Source organism: Hipposideros armiger, unplaced genomic scaffold (assembly GCF_001890085.2).
Source record: "Hipposideros armiger isolate ML-2016 unplaced genomic scaffold, ASM189008v1 scaffold_400, whole genome shotgun sequence".
Classification (NCBI taxonomy): domain Eukaryota; kingdom Metazoa; phylum Chordata; class Mammalia; order Chiroptera; family Hipposideridae; genus Hipposideros; species Hipposideros armiger.
The window spans coordinates 596,010-615,299 of record NW_017731750.1 but is presented as its reverse complement, the minus strand read 5'-3'; the positions used below and the strand labels follow the sequence as shown (position 1 = coordinate 615,299).

The 19,290-nt window shown below is 42.3% G+C and overlaps 1 protein-coding gene across 9 annotated transcripts in view; it reads right to left on the bottom strand.

Annotated features, from left to right (window-relative positions):
* The window catches only part of CALN1 (calneuron 1), a 532,500-nt gene that overhangs the window by 421,342 nt on the left and 91,868 nt on the right, over positions 1-19,290 (bottom strand). Inside the window, exon 1 of one of the 9 annotated variants that reach the window (XM_019663711.1) lies at positions 4,141-4,975. The exons of 7 other annotated variants lie outside the window; for them this stretch is intronic. The gene's annotated coding sequence lies outside the window, so the exon portion shown is untranslated. Of the gene's footprint in view, positions 1-3,383; positions 3,407-4,140; positions 4,976-19,290 lie in introns of those variants that run through there. One more of the 9 variants, XM_019663714.1, reaches the window with a different exon arrangement.

Genomic DNA, 19,290 nt, shown 5'->3' with positions numbered 1-19,290 from the left:
CGTAGGCAATTCCCACCACCAAGATCCCCTCAATGCTTGATTCCTGTCTGCTCCAAGCCTGGCTCTTCAGTCATGCCCTCAGTCCTCCAAGTTCCCATCAGTACTGGTAATACATTCTCTTTGCTTTAGTTGTTAGCCATAGCTGGTTTCTGTTGCTTGCAACCCAGGAACCCTAACTCACAATTCTAAATGTTTGCCCAGTACATCTCTTCTGCTCCATATCCCACCATGACCTCAGCACCAGCCACCTCACTGGTATCCACGCCTTTGGTCTTCTCACTGCCAAATCCATTCTGCACAAGGTCCCCAACTGGCCTTACCTAAAAATTTAATTGGACCATGCTGCCTGCTCCCTAACAGTGAAATGCTGAGTCCCTGGTCCTAGTCAAAGGCCCCCATCTATCATTCCAGCCTCTTCTCTTGGTACTCCCTGTCTCAACCTTTAAGCTCCAGAACTCCAAACTACCAACTGCTTCCTCATATTTTCTATATTTTTCTTGCCTCTCACCCGGTGCCCACCCTATTTCCCCTGCACTGGAATACCCATTTAAGGGTGATCACGTCACAATCACCCTTTAAGCTCAGCTCAGATATCACTTGCATCCTAGGCTAGTTGCGTGCTGTCTCTGCTCACAAAATGTGTACCCCTAACACATTGTCTGCCTTCCCCACTCATCTGTGAATTTTTTTATGACAGGCGCTGTGTCATATGCATCTCAATATCCATATCACATAATATGCATTGAATAAATTTTTGTTAGGTGATGTATTAACTAACCATTTGTTAGATGATTCTGTTTAAATAATTAAAAACATAATTTACTTTAAAAACCCTAATTGTATTTTCATTTTTCTCCTTTCTAACCACACTCAGAATTACCCTCAAACTGAGCGGCCAACAGATCAGCCTAGGCTTTGCCCATCCTGAAGTGTGGTTTCATTGCTTGAGAGCCAGGACACACACGGTTTTAACAAGCATCAGAGGCCACTGCTCACTGCGCTCCTGAATGGTTCCCCATTATGAAAAGACATTTCAGATACCCTGACTACATTAGTTTATGCCTCAAATGAAAGGCAAAGATGCCACCCACCCCATACTAATGTGGGCATAGATAGGGAGCATGCAAACAAAGAAGCTGCAGCCTAGAATCAAACCAATCTGGGCGGAACCTCACATGGCTGGAATGTAAGTACCTTTGTGTGGTGGGGGGGGAGGGGAAGGGCCTCCTCCCCTGACCCCCTGCACAAAGCCCAGCTCCTCCTTTGCCAGAGGTTCCTCATCAGGAATGCGGAATGAGATGCTGACCTAGATTCGCTCAGCAAACACAGACAGGGCACCCACTATGGGTCTGACTCTAAAAGAGGCACCGAAGGTCAAAGGTTACTAAAATACTCTTCAGATCCTAAGCAACAGTGTGGAAAGAGCCCTGGACTTAGAATCAGAAAGCCTAGCCTCTTAGAATCAAACCATAATTCTGCCTCTTACCCACAAGCTAAGCAGCCCAAGAAAGTTATTTACTCTCCATTGGCATCAGTTTTCAAATATGAAAAATGAGGATTATGTGAGCTCAAATGTGTAAAAGTGTCTCGCGCCAAGTAGGGGCTCAGAAATATGAATTAAGAAGGCCTTCAAAGACCTTAAATGTCCGAAGTTCTATCTGAGCCCCCATAATTCGTCTCAATGTAAGAATTAGCGCCCCTTCTGCCACCCAAGGAGCACCCAAGTATAGGCTGCCGGTACTGGGGTAGCAGGCAAAGCCTGGACTGCAGGCTGAGAAAGCGAAGCTGCGCACAGACACCTCTTTTCCTGGCTGGTGGTGACCCAAGAGCACACTGTCCACTCACTATGGAAAAGAAATGTCTGGATGGCAGCCCAACCCTGCCCAATATTAAGCACTGACCAGAGGCCCCCCACAGTGGAGATAAATGGGAAACTCACTCAAGCAGCTGTCACATACACCCTCATTCCACCCCAAACCCCACCACCTCTTAGAGAGGAAAGGGGAATGGTGTGTCTTCATCAAGTTTTGCCCATCAGTTTCTCCACAGAACCAGCTGAATTAAATTATGTTCTTTCTAAAAAGCACCCTTGCTGAAGGCCTGGTTACTTACTGGCAGTGGTTATGTTCAGAGTTCAGACAAAGGTGATCTTGGTGAACAATTCTAAGAGGATTTAGCGCTCCTCCAATAAAATATCCTAGGGATTGGATTTCCAGAGAGTTTTGTTTTCATTACTCCACTTGGATACATCCAGTAACCAACTTCAGTGTGGCGGACCAGGTTCTCAGTAAACATAGCCGTTCTCAGGCAGCTAGTGCCACGAAAACCCACATGTCTGCAGGGAACTCAGAAAGGAGGGCCACACTGCCAGGCTTCCAGCAGGGCAGGTCACAGGGGAAGGCAGCCCAGGGGCATCCATGGGGCATTCATAGGGCCACCACCAACTGCCTAAGAGTCTGGCAAAGGTTTGCAGCTCCTGGTACCCAGGAATGAATTCTAAACTGGGTGTCACAACAGAGCTGTAAGCACAGGGGAGGTCTCAGTTACCATCTAGGCTTCAATCAAAGCCTCAGCTAGACAACGAGCAAATAAAATTGGGACTCCTCAAACACTTTCTTCTTCTTGTCCCAACATTTCCTTCCATCCCACAAAGATGAAATAAAAACCACCAACATGCCAAAGAGGAGAGCTCGTGTTCGGCTTTGATTTAAAAAAAAAAAAAAGAAAAACCGTCCTGCTCTAACCTCAAGACAATTTCACACCAAATGGCTTTAAAACCCTTTCCAAAGCTCTGATGCCGGAAATGAAAAGGAGTTTATCTTTTTGACTGAAAGTCAGCAGTTAAAGAAGCAGAACATGGAAATCCTGAGAGTTGAGTTTCGCATTTGTACACATGCCTGGTGTGTCTGGACATAGAGGGCAGGAATCTAACCATGCTTCTAGAGGCCACCTCACCTTTCTCATTGATTGCTCTTATTCACTCTAAAATTAGTTATTATTAACACTAATCAGACTTCAGGCTCCACCACAGGCACACGGTCAGCACTGAACTGCTATTCCCTAAGTCCAGGAAAGTCTCCTTTTCTGTGAAAAACAAGCTCAGGGCCTGGGGATGGTGCTCCAGTCCTGGCACCCAAGGAACTGCAGTCACCTGTTCACCTGAGACCCGATGGCAAGGAAGGTGCCTTCCTCACACACCCCTCCCCAAAAGAAGGGGGGGGAAGCAGTGGGAAATGTTCGTGCGGGTAGGGGCAGAGGGCGCACGTGGCTGGAGCCTAGGAGGCAAAAACGGAGCCCTCCGTGCAGGCTCCGCACCACCATCCATCCCGTTGGTGTGAGGCGTTCCCCGCTCGCTCTAGCCCCCAGCCCGGCCCCAGAACTACCTGCTGCTGCCTAGGCGCCCTCAGGCCAAGTCTGAGGAAGTTCACTCCCCGTCGCGCCAGTCCGGAGAGGCTGGAACACGCGTTTCCACCCAAACTGCCCGGAGAGCTCGAGCCCGCCCCTGCCCAGGCGCCGAACCCTTGGAGCAACTTGGGGCCCATGGGGCCAGCTGAGCTACAGCCAAGTTCCAGGCTGGGCTGCTGGAGGCCTCCCCGGTTATCCCGCACTCGGCAGGGCCCTGGACCCCGGGCGGGTGGCTGCGAGGAGCGTGCGCCCAGGAGGGCAAGCAGCCCGCGCTGGGGGCTGGAGACGAGGGAATTCTGCCTCTCGCCTCGCGCGATCGCCATGACTCTCGGCTTCCCGAAGACCTGGAAGCCGTGCTGCTCTCCCACCTGGGCTGCGGTGGCGGCTCCCCTGCCCTCCCTTCCCTTCCCACCGCCCTGGCTCCCAGCTCCCAGCCTGTAGCTCACACAGCTCCGGGACAAGCGAGTGGGACACCCGCGACCCTTCCCCAGCCCCACGCCCCCGGGAGGGCGTCCAGGAGCCACCCTACGGGACAGCAAGGTGGCTCGGGCGAGCTGAGGTGCCCCCTGCACAGGCCAACAGGTATGGGAGGCGTTGTCTGCTGCCCACCCGCCCACTCCGGGGACAGGAGCCCAGAACAGCCGCGGGCTTTGGGCACCACGGAGAGGGGCGAGGACCGAGGCGGGGAGGCGAGGGAGGGACTGTGGGTGGGAGAGAGCGGGCGGCAGCACTCACCTCTCGCTGGGCCAGGGCCGGCCGCACGGGCCCGCAGCCGCCAAACCTGGGTTTCGAGGCTCCTCGGTGGGGTGCGGGGGGCTCCCTCAGAGGCCCGCAGGGAGGGGGCGACGCGGATGCGGGCGCCGGCGGGCAGCACTCGGCCGCACGCTCACACCCCCAGCCGGCAGCCGCGTCCCCGCGCCGACATCCTTGCTGCAGCGGGCTCCCACGGCGCCCCGGGCCGCTCCCCAAGCGCGCGCCGGGCCGGCGCGAGCCCCTCGTCGGCTCGGAGAGCGATCTGGGCGCGTGCTTCCCTGTCCTTGTCCTCGGCTCCCGTCTGGGGACGCTTGCCCCGCACCCCGGCACGGCAGACTCCTCTACCCCTCTCGCTCCCGCTGGCCGTGCAGAGCCCCGGTGCGCGGGCTCAGCCCATGTGCGCGGCTGCCTCGCTGCACCCCGGAGCCCAGTGGCCGAGGCCCCGCCGGAGTTGCGCGCCCTAGAAACTCCATGCAGCTCCGGCCTCCTCCCCAACTCCTCCCCGGCGGTCCCCCCAGGGCCTGGAGGCCGCCCTCAGCGCCCGCCCCGCTCTGCCTTCGTCTGTGCCGGGAGCCGGGGTTCAGGGCTCGCCTCGGCCGCCAGCGCCCCGCTTCTCCGAGGGCCGGGAAGCCCCCGCCCCCACTCTGTCGCCTCGCCAATAGCTCCCTCGGTTTCCAGGCAGCGCAACCTGAGGAACGCCTCGGCGCGCGCGCACTCATCCTCGCGCGCGCACTCACAGGCACACGCGGGGGGCGAGCTGAAGCTTGGCAGACTGTCTTGCTTCCTTTCCTCCCCAAAGAAGCTGCCCACGTTAACTCCGGCAAACTGCTGTTCCTTGGTATTGGATAACTCACCCAGACGACCCCCACCTTAACTACTTCATCACCGGCGCCCACACCCCTGGGCCACAATCACACCTGCGTCCGCGCCCGCGCCCGGGCGGCCAAAACCGGTGGAGGAGGTGGAGAATTCGGCGTGCCACCTTACCACTATCTAGCGAGGCATGTCTTCAGCCACCGCCTGCCAACCTCTCACCCTGCTCCCCTGGGTCCTGAGAACACGTGGTTTGCTCCCACTTCTCCTTCCAAGGTCAAATAATAGATTTGATGAGGGGGAGAAAGTGCTTAGACACAGGTGTGAGCTGGATGTCTCAAAGACTATCTGCCAAGTCTATTTGCATACAGACCCCTTTTTTCTCTTCTGCCCCAAACCAAAAGGGCAGCACACTAGCTTGGAGTCTCCAGTCACCTTTCCTGATCCCCACCTGTCTGCCTCTCATGTGTCCAGAAGTTGACAGAATACACAGTGCAACGAAGGTTTGTGTTGTCAAGTAAAAATCAAAATCAAAATAACAAGATGGGTCTCAGACTCTCCCATAGACAAAGTCAACGGCCTGTCGGTTCCTTTCTGCTCCTCCCTGGGTGTGCCAAAGGCGAAGGAACAACCCACCTGGCTGCAGCAGGCTGGTCTTTTCTTACAGCACCCTCCTTTCCAGGGTCCCCATTGCTTGCCCACTCTACTGGCAGAAAGACTGCTCGCCAGCTCAGATGCCTCCAATTCCCAGAATCAAACAAAGAAAAGCTATAGCATAAAAAGTCTTACACTGATCAGGAACGAAGCAGGCAATACTACCACAAGCATCTCATCCAACATCTCAGCCATCACCTCTCTGCTGGCTGTACAGCTGCCAAGGAAGTGTGGGCACTGGCACTGGCAGCCAGCAGCACAAGTTCATCAGATGCCTTCCTCATGCACACCTCCTGGCTTGCAGCCTGGGTGTGGTTCCCGAGTCCCTGTAGCACTCATCGTGGGTACCACACCTCTGTCATTCAGCATTTGCTCCCCTGTGTTAGTACTGTTTGTTTCTTGTACCTCCCAAATTATCTAATAACTTTCTTTAGCCACTGGCTGAGTCTTATGTACCTGGTTCAGAGATGTGCACTGGAGGCATTTCCAGGGTTTTCCATGAAGGGTCATAGGGAGATGAACTAATAGATTTGGGGGATCTCAGTAGGATCTTTCCCTCTGATCTCTTAGTTTGAATGAAAGTTGCAACTGCTAACAATCTGTTGCTTCTCTAAGCAATTGTTTGTCACTTTCTGGATGGTAACTGGATCACCAAAGCCCCCCAGCAGGTCTGTATACACACATGATAGAATGTATGGGTCACCATTTAACCAGGGTTGGGCACTTCTGGCAGAAGTTATCTGCCCTCACCTACTGTGTGAATTTGGGTAAATTCTTTGTTCTCGCTAAATCTCAACTGACCTCCTCTGTAAAATGGAATAATTCTGGTATTTACCCCATAAGGTGGTTGCAAAGATTAAATGTGATAACATGAATAGCAGTTCCCTCAGCTAACTCAGTTCCAGGCATAAAGTAAGCTTTCAACAAATGTTGGCTATTGTTATTATCAGTGAGTAATTGACACATCTCAAAGACATTACCTTTGGAAGGGGCATAAATCAAGGCTATTAAGCTCAGGGGACCTCAAGAGTTATAGAAGCCAGATGACAGACTTTGGAGAGCATGTCAAATGTTTTCCCGGTCCTCATCCTCTGACAATTTTGAGACAGGTTAAGGGAGTTGCAGGTTCACAGGCCCTGAGCAAGGGTTAGAGCAAGGGTTTGCTCTAACTTTTATTCATATTAAAATGCCAAAAAAAATCTTGTACCAATTGTCAGAATGGAAGCTCAAATCAGCATAGAACAAAATAGGTAGAAGGGACTTCCCTTTATCATGAATTTGTAGCTGGATTGATTTAGACTAAGTGCTCTCTTTAACCCAAAATAATTCAGCCCTCCAGGACACAGCTATGTGTACACATTAACTTTGTTCTGCCACCTGTCTCTAGCTTTGGAGATCAGAGGTGCACAAATCAGACACCTGGACGATCACTAACTTACTACCTGGTAATCACTTTTTGACATGGCCAAAGTTATCCCTGCCTCTCTGCCTCTTCCCTTCTCCCAGCCTTCCTTCTTTTGTTTTACCTCCAAAATACATCTACTTGTAGTGCCCAAAACAGCCAAGGGTAAAGAGTGATGAAGGGATCTGTTATATTCTGAATACAAATAGGCAGAACAAGAAAAATCATTTGGGCAAGTGTATGCTGGAAGGTAAAGTTTTCCATGCATTCCATCAAAATACAGAGTATAGAATGCACATCCCAAGGCACATTCTCTACTTTGTGGGAAGAGGTTTCAGAGTGGTTTGTTAGGCAGCAGCAGGTAACGAGAACAAACTGGTATCTGGAAGCAGAGTGCTGCTGTAACAAAAACTTAAAACACTGGCTTTAGGGTTGGACAATGAGCAGAAGCTAGAAAGGCCTTGAAAGCAAAAGCTGCAAGGGCCTCAGGAAGACTCTTGGAAAAGATTTGAAGGACACCAAGAAAACTGTTCGTGGAAGCTGGAGAAAAGAGCACCTGAGTCATGTATTCATAGGACAGTTAGCAAAACTGTGGGCTGTAATAATGCAACAAATGGATAGAATGTCTAATGAACTCTTGGATCTGACTAGGGACATTTCCAAGTTGAATGTGGAAAGTGCCAACTGAATTTTTCTAGATGCCTATGCTAAAGACAAGCAGACAGGAATTAAAGAAGAAACTTTTTTTTTTTGAGTAGAATTTAGAGGAAATAGAAAGAACCAGGAAGGGCCGGCCGAGTGGCTCAGTTGGTTAAGAGCTCGCTCAAGAGTGTGAGCTCTGAGCAACAGCGGTTTGAGTCCCGGCCCAAGCTGAGCAGCCGCTCAGCTGCCAACAGGTAGCAGGATGGCTCAGCTTAAAAAAAAAAAAAAAGAAAGAACCAGGACTTCATGGCTTAGAAAGGATAATTTTCTCATTCTGATATCTCCAGACAAAAATTTCAAATCCAGGACAATAAACTATGATCTCTGGACAAAGACTAAGTTAAGGATGGGGCTGTGAGATCCTTTGTTAACACCTCACACGTATTTAAGGGCATGCTTAAACGAGCTTCTAAGCATCTTTAATTGCTCATTTATTCTGTTCTTTAGATTCCACATATAAGTGAGATCATGTTGTATTTGTCTTTCCCCATCTGACTTATTTCACTTAGGCTAATATGCTCTAGGTCCACCCATATTGTTGCAAATGGTAAGATTTCATTCTTTTTTATGAGCGAGTAGTACTCCATTGTATAAATGTACCACAATTTCTTTTTTTTTTTTTAAAGATTTTATTGGGGAATCGGGGGAAGGGGAACAGAGAAGTTGCTGTTGTTTTTGTTCTTCAGTCTAGTTGTGGAGGATGTTGCTTCACTGGCCCAAGCTGGCACCATCATTGCGCTCTTCCCAGGTGAGGCAAATCAGTCGCCGGCTTCTGGACGGCCGCTCACTGCGGCTGCTGGCCGCTCACGCTGGCTGCTGGCTACACACGGTAGCCCATGGCAACCCACTGCAGCAGGGGCTGCAGCCTACGCCGTCGCCGGCGACCCATGTTAGCCCAGCTCCAGGTTGAGCTGTTGTTCAGCATCTTAGATGTAGAGGGCAGTGTCACTGGCCCTCATATATGGGATCCGAACCGGGGCCCTCTGGCATCCCAAACCAGTTCTTAACCAACGCGCCACTCGGCCGGCCCCACAATTTCTTAATCCAGTCGTCTACCGATGGACATTTTGGTTGTTTTTATATCTTGGCTATTGTGAATAGCACTGCAACAAACATAGGGGTGCATATAGTTTTTCGAATTAGCATTTTGGATTTCTCTGGATAGATACTTAAGAGTGAAATTGCTAGGTCATACGGTAGTTTCATTTCCAGTTTTTTGAGATACCTTCATACAGCTTTCCATAGTGGCTGCACCAATCTCCAGTCCCACCAACAGTGTACCAGGGTTCCCTTTTCTCCACATCCTCACCAGCACTTGTTGTTTGTTGATTTATTGATGATAGCCATTCTTATCCGAGTGAGGTGGTATCTCATTGTGGTTTTTATTTGCATTTCTCTAATGATTAGTGAGGTTGAGCATTTTTTCATATGTCTATTGGCCACCTGTGTGTTCTCTTTAGAGAAATGTCTCTTCATGTCCTCTGCCCATTTTTTAATTGGGTATTTTATTTTTTTGGTGTTGAGTTGAATGAGTTTTTTAAAATAAATTTTGGATATTAATCCCTTATCAGATGTATCACTGGCAAATATCTTCTCCCATTCAGTAAGATGTCTTTTTCTTTTATTGATGGTTTCCTTTGCTGTGAAAAAAATTTTGTTTGGTGTAATCCCATATGTTTATTTTTTTCTTTTACTTCCCTTGCCCGAGGGGATACATTAGTAAAAATATTACTGAGGGTAATGTCTGCAAATTTACTTCCTATATTTTCTTCTAGGAGTTCGATGGTTTCAGACCTTAGAGACATGGTTCCTTTGCAGCCTCACTGGGAGCTGAAGATAGAGAAAGACCCATTTTTATAGATTTACAAGTATGGCTTTTGTCTAATGGGTCTTTATAATTTGAATCACAAGAAGCCTTCAACGTTGTTTTAAAAAGTATAGTAGCTTGGGACTGAAGGGACAAAGACAGTACAAAATGAAAACGGACCTTTGGATCCCCAATCCAAGAGGCGATAAACAGGCTGTAAACAGGCCATTTCTAATAAAAGAGGGAAAATGACTCGAAGTGTGGACCCAAAAGCCCAAAAGGTGAAGCCAAGAGCTAGAGAATCATTCCCAAGAAGCAGGACCAGGCCCTAATTAAGGAACTGATGACGTGTTCCCAGATGGATTTTGGAATTGCTAAAAACCAGTGACTGCTACAAGAAATACCTCCCATATCCTCCCTTATTGAATGGAGTGTCTATTGACTCACTGGTGTATGTTAGGTGTTTAGAGGAGAGGAGGAAGGAAATAACTTATCTCTTTAGTTCACGGATCTTCAGATTAAGAAGAACTTCACCAAAGGAGGCTCATCCACCTAGACCTGTTTTAGATGAACAGATCCAGGACCTCAAGCCTGAGTCTGGTGTCACAAGGAGATGAGACTTTTTGAAGCTTTGGGATTTTTCTGGGTATTTTTCATATTGGAAGTATGTAAATCATTTTTTACTATGATGAATTAAATATGGCCACAAATATTCTCTCTTCAAGAGTTGGTATCTACATCTCTCTAACCTTGAACCTGGACAGGATGTGTTACTTCTTTAATATAATAAAGAAGTTATTTTGTGCCAGTTTCCAGGCCTAAGACTTCAGAAATTGGAAGCTTTCATTTCCTGTCTCTGAACACTCTTGAAGCCCTGAATAGCCATTTAAGAAGTCTGATTACCTGGAGGCCACCATGCTGTGTAGAGGCTGTGTGAAGGAAAGTAGATGGGGGGAGGGGAGAGAGAGAGAGAGAGAGAGAGAGAGAGAGAGAGAGAGAGAGAGAGAGGTTTAACCAGTCTCCAGCTATTCTAGCACCTGCTGTAAGAGTTGTCCCAGCTGAAGTCTCATATATTGTAGCACCTCCACTGTGCCTTTAGTCTGTGACCCACAGACGAAAGAAGTAGTAATAAATTGTTACTTTAAGCCACTTAATTTTGGGGTGATTCGTTATGCAGCAATAGATAACCAGAAAAATTTGTTAACTTGGAAAGATGTACAAACTATGTTGTAAAGTAGAAAAATCAAATTGCAAAATAGTGTATATGATGCCATTTTTGAAAAAGGAAGCTTGTATGTAGTAACTATATATACATAATATATCTGAACAGAATATAATCAAAATACTACCTGTTAGCTGCCTAACTCTGGAGAATCAGTATTAGAGGGGCATCTAATTTTTAGATATTTTATATGAATATTCTACAACAAATATTTTAATATTGGTTTAATATTTTAAAACATGAGAAAAATGCCCTGTATTTATTTTATTTCAAGGCAATAAATATATAGTGTATACCTACAAGAAAAAGAAAACATTGCAAAGAAAAATCACTCTGTTACAGAATTATTAACAAAAGGGGTTTATATTAGCACATATGCTGATAATTCTTTTAGTGCCCAGGGTTAAGAAAAACTCATGTTATCAACAAAGAAAGAACCAGTTATCAACAAAGGAATAAAATCAAGTTTGACTTCAGGAGTTATATGTAATGCTAGATCACAGAAAAAAAATGAACCAAAAAACTTAGAATGTAAAATGGTCTCATCCAGGACTTACATGCTCAGTTAGATTGTTATCACATTTGAAAGTAAGAGAAAAATATCTTCCAAAGAAATAATGAGAAAATAGCTTTTTAACTTTTTCTGGAAAAAATACTCAAAGACTTGTCTTAGCCAATAGAATAATGGAATCAAAGTTAAGAACTCAAGAATGAGGCCAAGAACCCAGAAAGAAGAGAAAGGCATTGGTGTTAACCTGACATTCTCTGCCACCTTTCCTTTTGAAACATAAGCTGATTTCCAAGTTGCATTGGACCAAAAGGCCAAAAAGAAAGTAAAATCTCAGAGATTTTGAGAGTATTACAGGCAAAGAGAGAAAATAATCAGGTTTCAGTGCTACCAATATAGCTGGGATCTGAGAGACTAAAATCCAAGGGAAAGGAAACCTTAGAAAAGGGAAAGCATCATTCTACTCCATTCCACCCTTCCCCACCCCCACCCCCCACCCCAAAGCATTTGCCTCATTTGAAGCTGCATGGGGTAAAAGGCAAAGAAAAGAAGCCAAGCAGCAGCTAAATAACCACACAGTGAAGGAGGATACTCAGGAATCTCATAATACCAACAGAACAAAAATTGGAATTTAGAACCTACCAAGCAGGAAGGGCACTGATAAATGCCCCAGGGTTTCAACTGAAGCTCTTGACAGACTATATGCATTAAGACTAAGAGCAAGCCAAAAGCCTTCAGAGAATCAAATCCATTTTCAAATTACCTCAATTATTGGTTAGCCAAAGTTGATCCACATCTATCCTAACTGCCCGCCAGATGAAAATTAAAATCTATCTGAGGGGAGAGAACAACATGTAGAGCCATTGCAATTTTCAGATATAATACCTGGCATTTAATTAAAAATTGCTAAACATGCCAGGTGAGAGGGACAAATTAAGAAAAATCAAGAGAAAAAAACAAGCAATGAAAACATAGGTGATCCATTATTGGAATGATAGAAAATAAATATTAAAATAATTATAATAAATGTTAAAAAATGAATAAGTGCACAGAAATTCATCAGGAAAGAACTGTAATTTATTTTAAAAACAAAATAAAATAGTAATTCTGGAACCAAACAAAAAAAGTATGCACTTAATAAATGTACATGAAGCAGATTAGACGCAGCAAAATAGATTAGTGAATGGTTAATTCAGTCAGTAGAAAATATTCTACTAAATTATGAACAGAAAAAAGAATGAAAAAAAAGAGAAAAGAGCTTAAGCTATACACAGAACATGGTGAATAGTCAAACATGTAATTGAAGCCTGAAAAGGAAAGGAGAGAAAGAAAGAATGGGGTAGATGTAATTTTGGCTGAGAACTTTTTAAAACTGATAAAGACGTTAAGCCACAGATTCAGGAAGTCCTAGAAACTCCAAGCAAGATATGTACAAAGAAAGCCACATCATAATTACATTCCTAAAAACCAAAGGCAAATATTAAAAGAAGCCAATTTCCTTCTTTTACACACACACACACCTTACTTTCAGAAGAACAACAGATGAATTTTCAAAAGAAATTATACAAGTTGATATAATTTTTGGTGTGCTAAAAGAAAATAACTGTCCACCTAAAATTCTGAATGCAGTGAAAATATAAACTAAAAAGAAAACTGAGGAATTTTTTCTTTCTGAGTTAGTACTGGACTTGCCCTTCTACAGTTTAACAACTAAAAAACTAGACAAAATATATAAATTAACTGTTTCCAATAATTGGGTAGTGGAAGACTGTGGTCCATGTGAGACGAGAAACAAGTGAAGTGAACCATACAATTGCCCAGCTTTCTGCGTGGAGGCATTTTCTATACCACTGTAAAGGGAAAAGAAACCAAAACAGAGCACAGTGGTCTCAATGAGTTGAGGCGATAGAAATCAGAGTTCATGGTGGCTTATGTACCTGGAATTTGTCAGGCAGAGAACTGGAAAGAGAAAACTTTATAGAAAACTATATATTCTCAGCTAAAGAGCTGAGAATATCTTTATAGGGATTCCTTTGAGTTCTTGGTTGATAACTAAGATGTGCGTACATAGGATAAAATTCCATGTGGCCAGGCAAAGAACAGTTAATGGAGATATTTAAGTTGAACAGTTCTTAAAGGTAAGAAAGAACTGGAAGGGGCCGGCCAAGTGGCGTGATGGTTAAGAACTGGCTTGGGATGCCAGAGGGCCCCGGTTCGGATCCCACATATGAGAGCCAGTGACACTGCCCTCCACAGCTAAGATGCTGAACAACGGCTCAACCTAGAGCTGGGCTGCTGTGAGTCACCGGCGATGGCGTAGGCTGCAGCCCCTGTGGCAGTGGGTTGCCATGGGCTACCGTGTGTAGCCAGCAGCCAGCGTGAGCGGCCAGCAGCCGCTGTGAGCGGCCGTCCAGAAGCCGGCGACTGATCTGCCTCGCCTGGGAAGAGCGCAATGATGGTGCCAACTTGGGCCAGTGAAGCAACGTCCTCCACAACTATACTGAAGAACAGAACGACAGTAACTTGTCTGTTCCCCTTCCCCCAATTCCCCAGTGCTGTTCCCATCCCCCAATTCCCCAATAAAAATCTATAAAAAAGAAATAACTGGAAGTTATTCAAGTTCTGATAAGCCTGAGTGAAGAGAACACCTGGAATTACAGTAGAGACATAGGTAGAGTGCACCTTAGTAGTAGGACTAAATGAGCATTAGAATAGAGGCTATTCTACTACCCCACAAAAGCTTTAAAAATCATCAAATGGATAAAGCTAATTTTCAAGTAATTTAACTGCCTAACAAACTTCAAAACTCTTAAAAGACAAAAGCAAAATCCAGAATTTCTACAATGTAACATTCACAATAACATAACAATGTGTCCATAAAAACAAAAACAGAAATAATGGGAATGACAAAATTAGCAGACAGGGGCTTTCATATATCTATTATAAATATGTTCAAAGATTTAAAGAAAAATATGAACACAATAAACAAAGAAATGGAAACTATTAAAAAAGCAAGTGAAATTCAAGAACTGAAAATTTTAATATTCAATATTAAAAAGTTGCTGGTGGGCATAACATAAAATTAGACACTGTAGAAAAAAGAAAAGTGAACTTGAAAACACAGCAATAGAAACTGAAGCTCAGAAAGAAAAGTGGCTGAAAATAATAATGATCCATGAGACAGTATCAAGCAATCTAACATGTTTACTTTTAATACCTGAAGTGTGTGTATTGGGGGTGGAGGTGAAGAAAAGTTAGGCAGAAAAAAATTTGATTAAGTAATGGCTAAAATTTTTCAAATTTGATAAAAGCTATGAAGAAAAAGACCCAAGTGGTTCAATGTACCCTACGCAGGATGAAAACAAGGAAAGCTGCATAAAGGTACATCATGATCAACTTACTGAAAACCAATGACAAAGAGAAAATCTTAAAACAACCAGAGGAAAAGGGCATAAAGTCTCAGGAGAACAAAGATAAGAAACCACTAACTTCTTTTCAGAAAGAATGAAACTAGAAGATTATCAAACAGCCTCTTGAATGAGCTGAAAAAGAGAAGCATTCTCTATCCAGCAAAAATATTCTCCAAATGTGAGGTGAAAGAAAGAGATTTTTCAGGTAAACAAGAAGTAAAAGAATTTATAGCCATCATACTGAAGTAAAATGATAACAAATAGAAACTCAGGAATGAGGAGAACCAGAAATGGTTAGTGAATATAAATAATTTTTTCTCACTTTTAAGTTCCTTTAAAATATAGTTGAATGTTTAAAGCAAAAATAATTCTCATCTATCATAAAATTTATAATATTTGTATAAGTAAAATGTATATAACAGCAACAACACAAGGATAGGAGGGAAGAATATAAGTATACTGTTATACTATAAAGTTATAACATACATTATCTATGAAATGGTACATTATTTGACATTAGACTGTGATATGTTGAAGGTGCATATTGTAAATCCTAGAGCACAAAGAAATATAGCAAGTAATCTCCAATATAGGAGATAAAATGGCATAGTTAAAAAATATTAATACCAAAGAAGACATGAAAAAAGGAAAAAGTGAACAAAGAATAGATGGGACAAATAGAAGAGTAACAGCAGGATGGTATATTTAAATCTAAATATATTGTGAATTATATTTAATTTAAAGAGTCCAATGCTACAATTAAAAGGCAGAAGCCATCAAGCCAAATAAAATCACAATAAGACTGTTTACAAGAAACACTCTTTAAATATACAAATATAGGTAGGTTAAAAGTACAAGGATAGAAAAAGGCATATTATCAAAATATTAATCATAAGAAAGCTGAAACAACTATATTGATATAAAATTAAAATATTACCAAAGATAAATAAGGTAATTCATAATGATAAAGGGTCAATTTATTAAGAAAATATAATAATCCGAAGGTACCCAAACAAAGCTTTAAAATACATAAATCACATACATGAAGAAAACAACAATTTCATAAGCATAGTGGGAGACTTTAACACAATGCTTTCAGAATGGACAAAACATGTAAAGCTATAGAAGACTTGTGGAACACTAGCAAATAACTTGACTATATTAAATTTATGGAGTACTGCATAAATAACAGTAACATATACAATTTTTTTAAGCATGTGTGGAATGTTCATAAAAGATAGCCCATATGTTGGGTCATGGATGGATTCTCAATACATTTAAAAGCATTGAGATCATACAGAAAACATTCTCTGTCCCCAATGGAAATAAATTAGAAATCAATAACAAAAGATACCTGGAAAATTCTCAAGTGTTTTATAAGTAAAACACAATTTTACATAATGTATGAGTCAAAGGATAAATCACAAAGGAAGTTTAAAAATATTTTGAACCAAATAAAATGAAAACATAATGTATTAAAATTTGTGGGTTGCAGCTACAACAGTGTATAAAGGGAAAATTGCACTTTTTGAAAGCTAGAAAAAGAAGAGCAAATTAAACCCAAAGAAAATAAAAGGCAGGAAATAATAAAAATAAGAGCAGAAATCAGTGAAATAAAAAATGGACATACAATAGAAAATGGACAAAAAATAGAAAAATTTAATGAAAATTTCAATAAAATTGATAAATCTCTATCTGACCTGATTTCAAAATATGGTAAAAACACAAATTACCAAGATCATGCATGATGGAAGCAGTTTCATTATAGATCTTCAAGACATAAGAAATATTATATACAACTTTATTCCAGTAAATTTGACAACTTAAATAAAATAGAAAAATTCCTTGAAAAATACAATTAACAAAACAGATCCAAGAAGAAAGAGAAAATCTGAATAGCCCTATATCTCTTAAAGAAATTTAATTCACAATTAATAACCTCCTCCTTTCAAAAACAAATCCCTTTACTAGATCTGACAATTAAGTTCGCGAACTCATCCTACAAAAAGTGCTACGTACCTTATTGCTGAATATCACTACAGTCACCTTTGAAGTACTCCCTTTGGGAATCTATGCACTGATGCCAGCACCTAGTCCACCCTTCAAAGCAATTTTGGAGCTTTTTTTCTAGAATGGCCATCAGAGCTATCGTCGTATTAACCTTGATGTCCTGAATGTCATCAAAATGTCTTCCTTTCAATATTTCCTTTATCTTTGGGTAAAGAAAGAAGTCATTGGTGAGAAGATCAGGTGAGTAGAGAGGATGTTCCAATACAGTTACTTGTTTACTGGCTAAAAACTTCCTCACAGACAGTGCTGTGTGAGCTGGTACATTGTCGTGATGCAAGAGCCATGAATTGGAGAAAAGTTCAGATCATTTTTGACTAACTTTTTCACACGGCCTTTTCAGCACTTCCAAATAGCAAACTTGGTTCATTGTTTGTCCAGTTGGTACAAATTCATAATGAATAATTCCTCTAATATCAAAAAAGTTTAGCAACATCGTTTTGACTCTTGATTTGGACTGACGGAAATTTTTTGGTCTTGGACAATTGGCCGACTTCCACTGTGTACTTTGACGCTTTGTTTCAGGGTCTTATTGGCACACACATGTTTCATCACCAGTGATAACACAGCCCAAAACATTGTCTTGCCTCTCCAAAAGGTCTTGGCAAACTTTGATTCTCCTTTGCTTTTGTTCATCGGTGAGCTCCTTCAGGACAATTTTTGCACACACTTTTCTCATGCCAAGATTTTCAGTGAAGATTCTCCTATGTTTATTTGGTCTGCTATGCTTCTCATAGTCAGCCAATGATTTTGATGCACAATTCAATGAATTTTTGCAATGTTTTGGTCAGTTCTGCTCGTTACTGGTTGTCCTGACCTCTCTCTTCATCAGTGACATGATCTTTCCCCTCAGAAAAACATTTAATCTATTTGTACATGACCATTTTCTTCATGACATTATCTCCATAAACTTGGATTAACATGTCCTTGATTTCTCTTCCACTCTTGACATTAACAAGAAATTTAACATTTGTTCATTGCTCTAATTCAAGATAAGGCATTCTCATGATGGTACACAAAACACGAAACAACAATAACGAACTCTACTCAGCAAGACACCACCACATGTCAACACAAACATAGCTGTGAGACACTGATATACCAAGGTTATGAAACCTTATCGAGTTGTTTGTACAGTGCTGCCAATGTAAGTGCATGGTGGTGAGTTCGTGATCTCAATTGTCAGAACGTGTGTATATATATATATATATATATATATATATATATATATATATATATATGATCTGACCACAAGAAAAGATGAAATACTGCCATTTGTAACCACATGGATGGATCTTGAGATGACCATGCTAAGTGAAATAAGCCAGACAGAGAAAGTAGAGTATTATATGACTTCATTATTATTTCATTATTATGGGATATACAACTGAAAGCAGCAAACAAAGAAGACAAACAAAGAAAGTAGAAAAAACTCAGACACAGACAACAGTTCAGTGGTTACCAGAGGGTAAGCGGGGAGGGGGGTGGTAGAAGAAGGAAAAGGGTGTCAAATCTATGGTGATGGAAGGAGAACTGACTCTGGGTGGTGAGCACACAATGTGATATATAGATGATGTATTATTGAAATGTACACTTGAAGCCTATATAATTTTACTAACCAATGTTGCCCCAATAAATTTAACAAAAAGTAATAATAAAAAGTAAAGAAAATAATTTAAAAACTATGATTGAAAACAATTTTTTAAGGTGAAGTGAATACATTTTTAAACATACAGATAGTGGATGTGTCACCAATACACATCTATGTTGTAGTGAGTTGTTCAGGTAGGAAAAATATGATTCCAGAGGGAGAAACAGAGAAAGAAAAATAAAGAGCACTGGAAATGGTCAATTTAGGGTAAATCTAACTAACAATGGGTATGTTTTAATCCAATAAAAATAATAATATATCTTCATAATAATGTTTGTAAGTTTTTAAATATACAAAAAAATAAAACACATAACAATCACACAAAACTTGGGAATGGGGTAAATGTGGCTGAAATTTTCTCATGTCCTTGCATTGATCATATCAAAGTGGTAAACATACTAATTTAGGGTATATACCAGTTGGCCAAGATACATATGCCAATCTCTAGGGTAATCAATAAAAGAATAACAAAGAACTAATAAGAGAGAAATGGAATAATACTTGATTAATTCCACAAAAAGGAAGAAAGTGGTAAAAGGGGGAACATAAAAACAGGTAAGATGAATGGAAAGTAAATAGTAAGATTGTAGATGGAAATCCAGATAAATCAGTAACTGAATTCAGTGTTATCAGACTAACTATATTCTAACTTCAAGACCAAGGCTGTTAGACTAGATACGAATATAAAAATGTCTGGCTAGATTTTGCTTATAATAAACACATGTTAAATGGAGAATTTTCAAATGTGAAAGGATGGTCTATGCAAATGCTAACTGGAAGAAAGCTGACATGAGTGTACCAGTATCAAACAATTATCCTTTTCCTATTCTTCTCAGTTGTGAACTTTATTTGCATCTTTAGTGGCACAGACGCAGAGGTAGCTTTATGGGAGGATG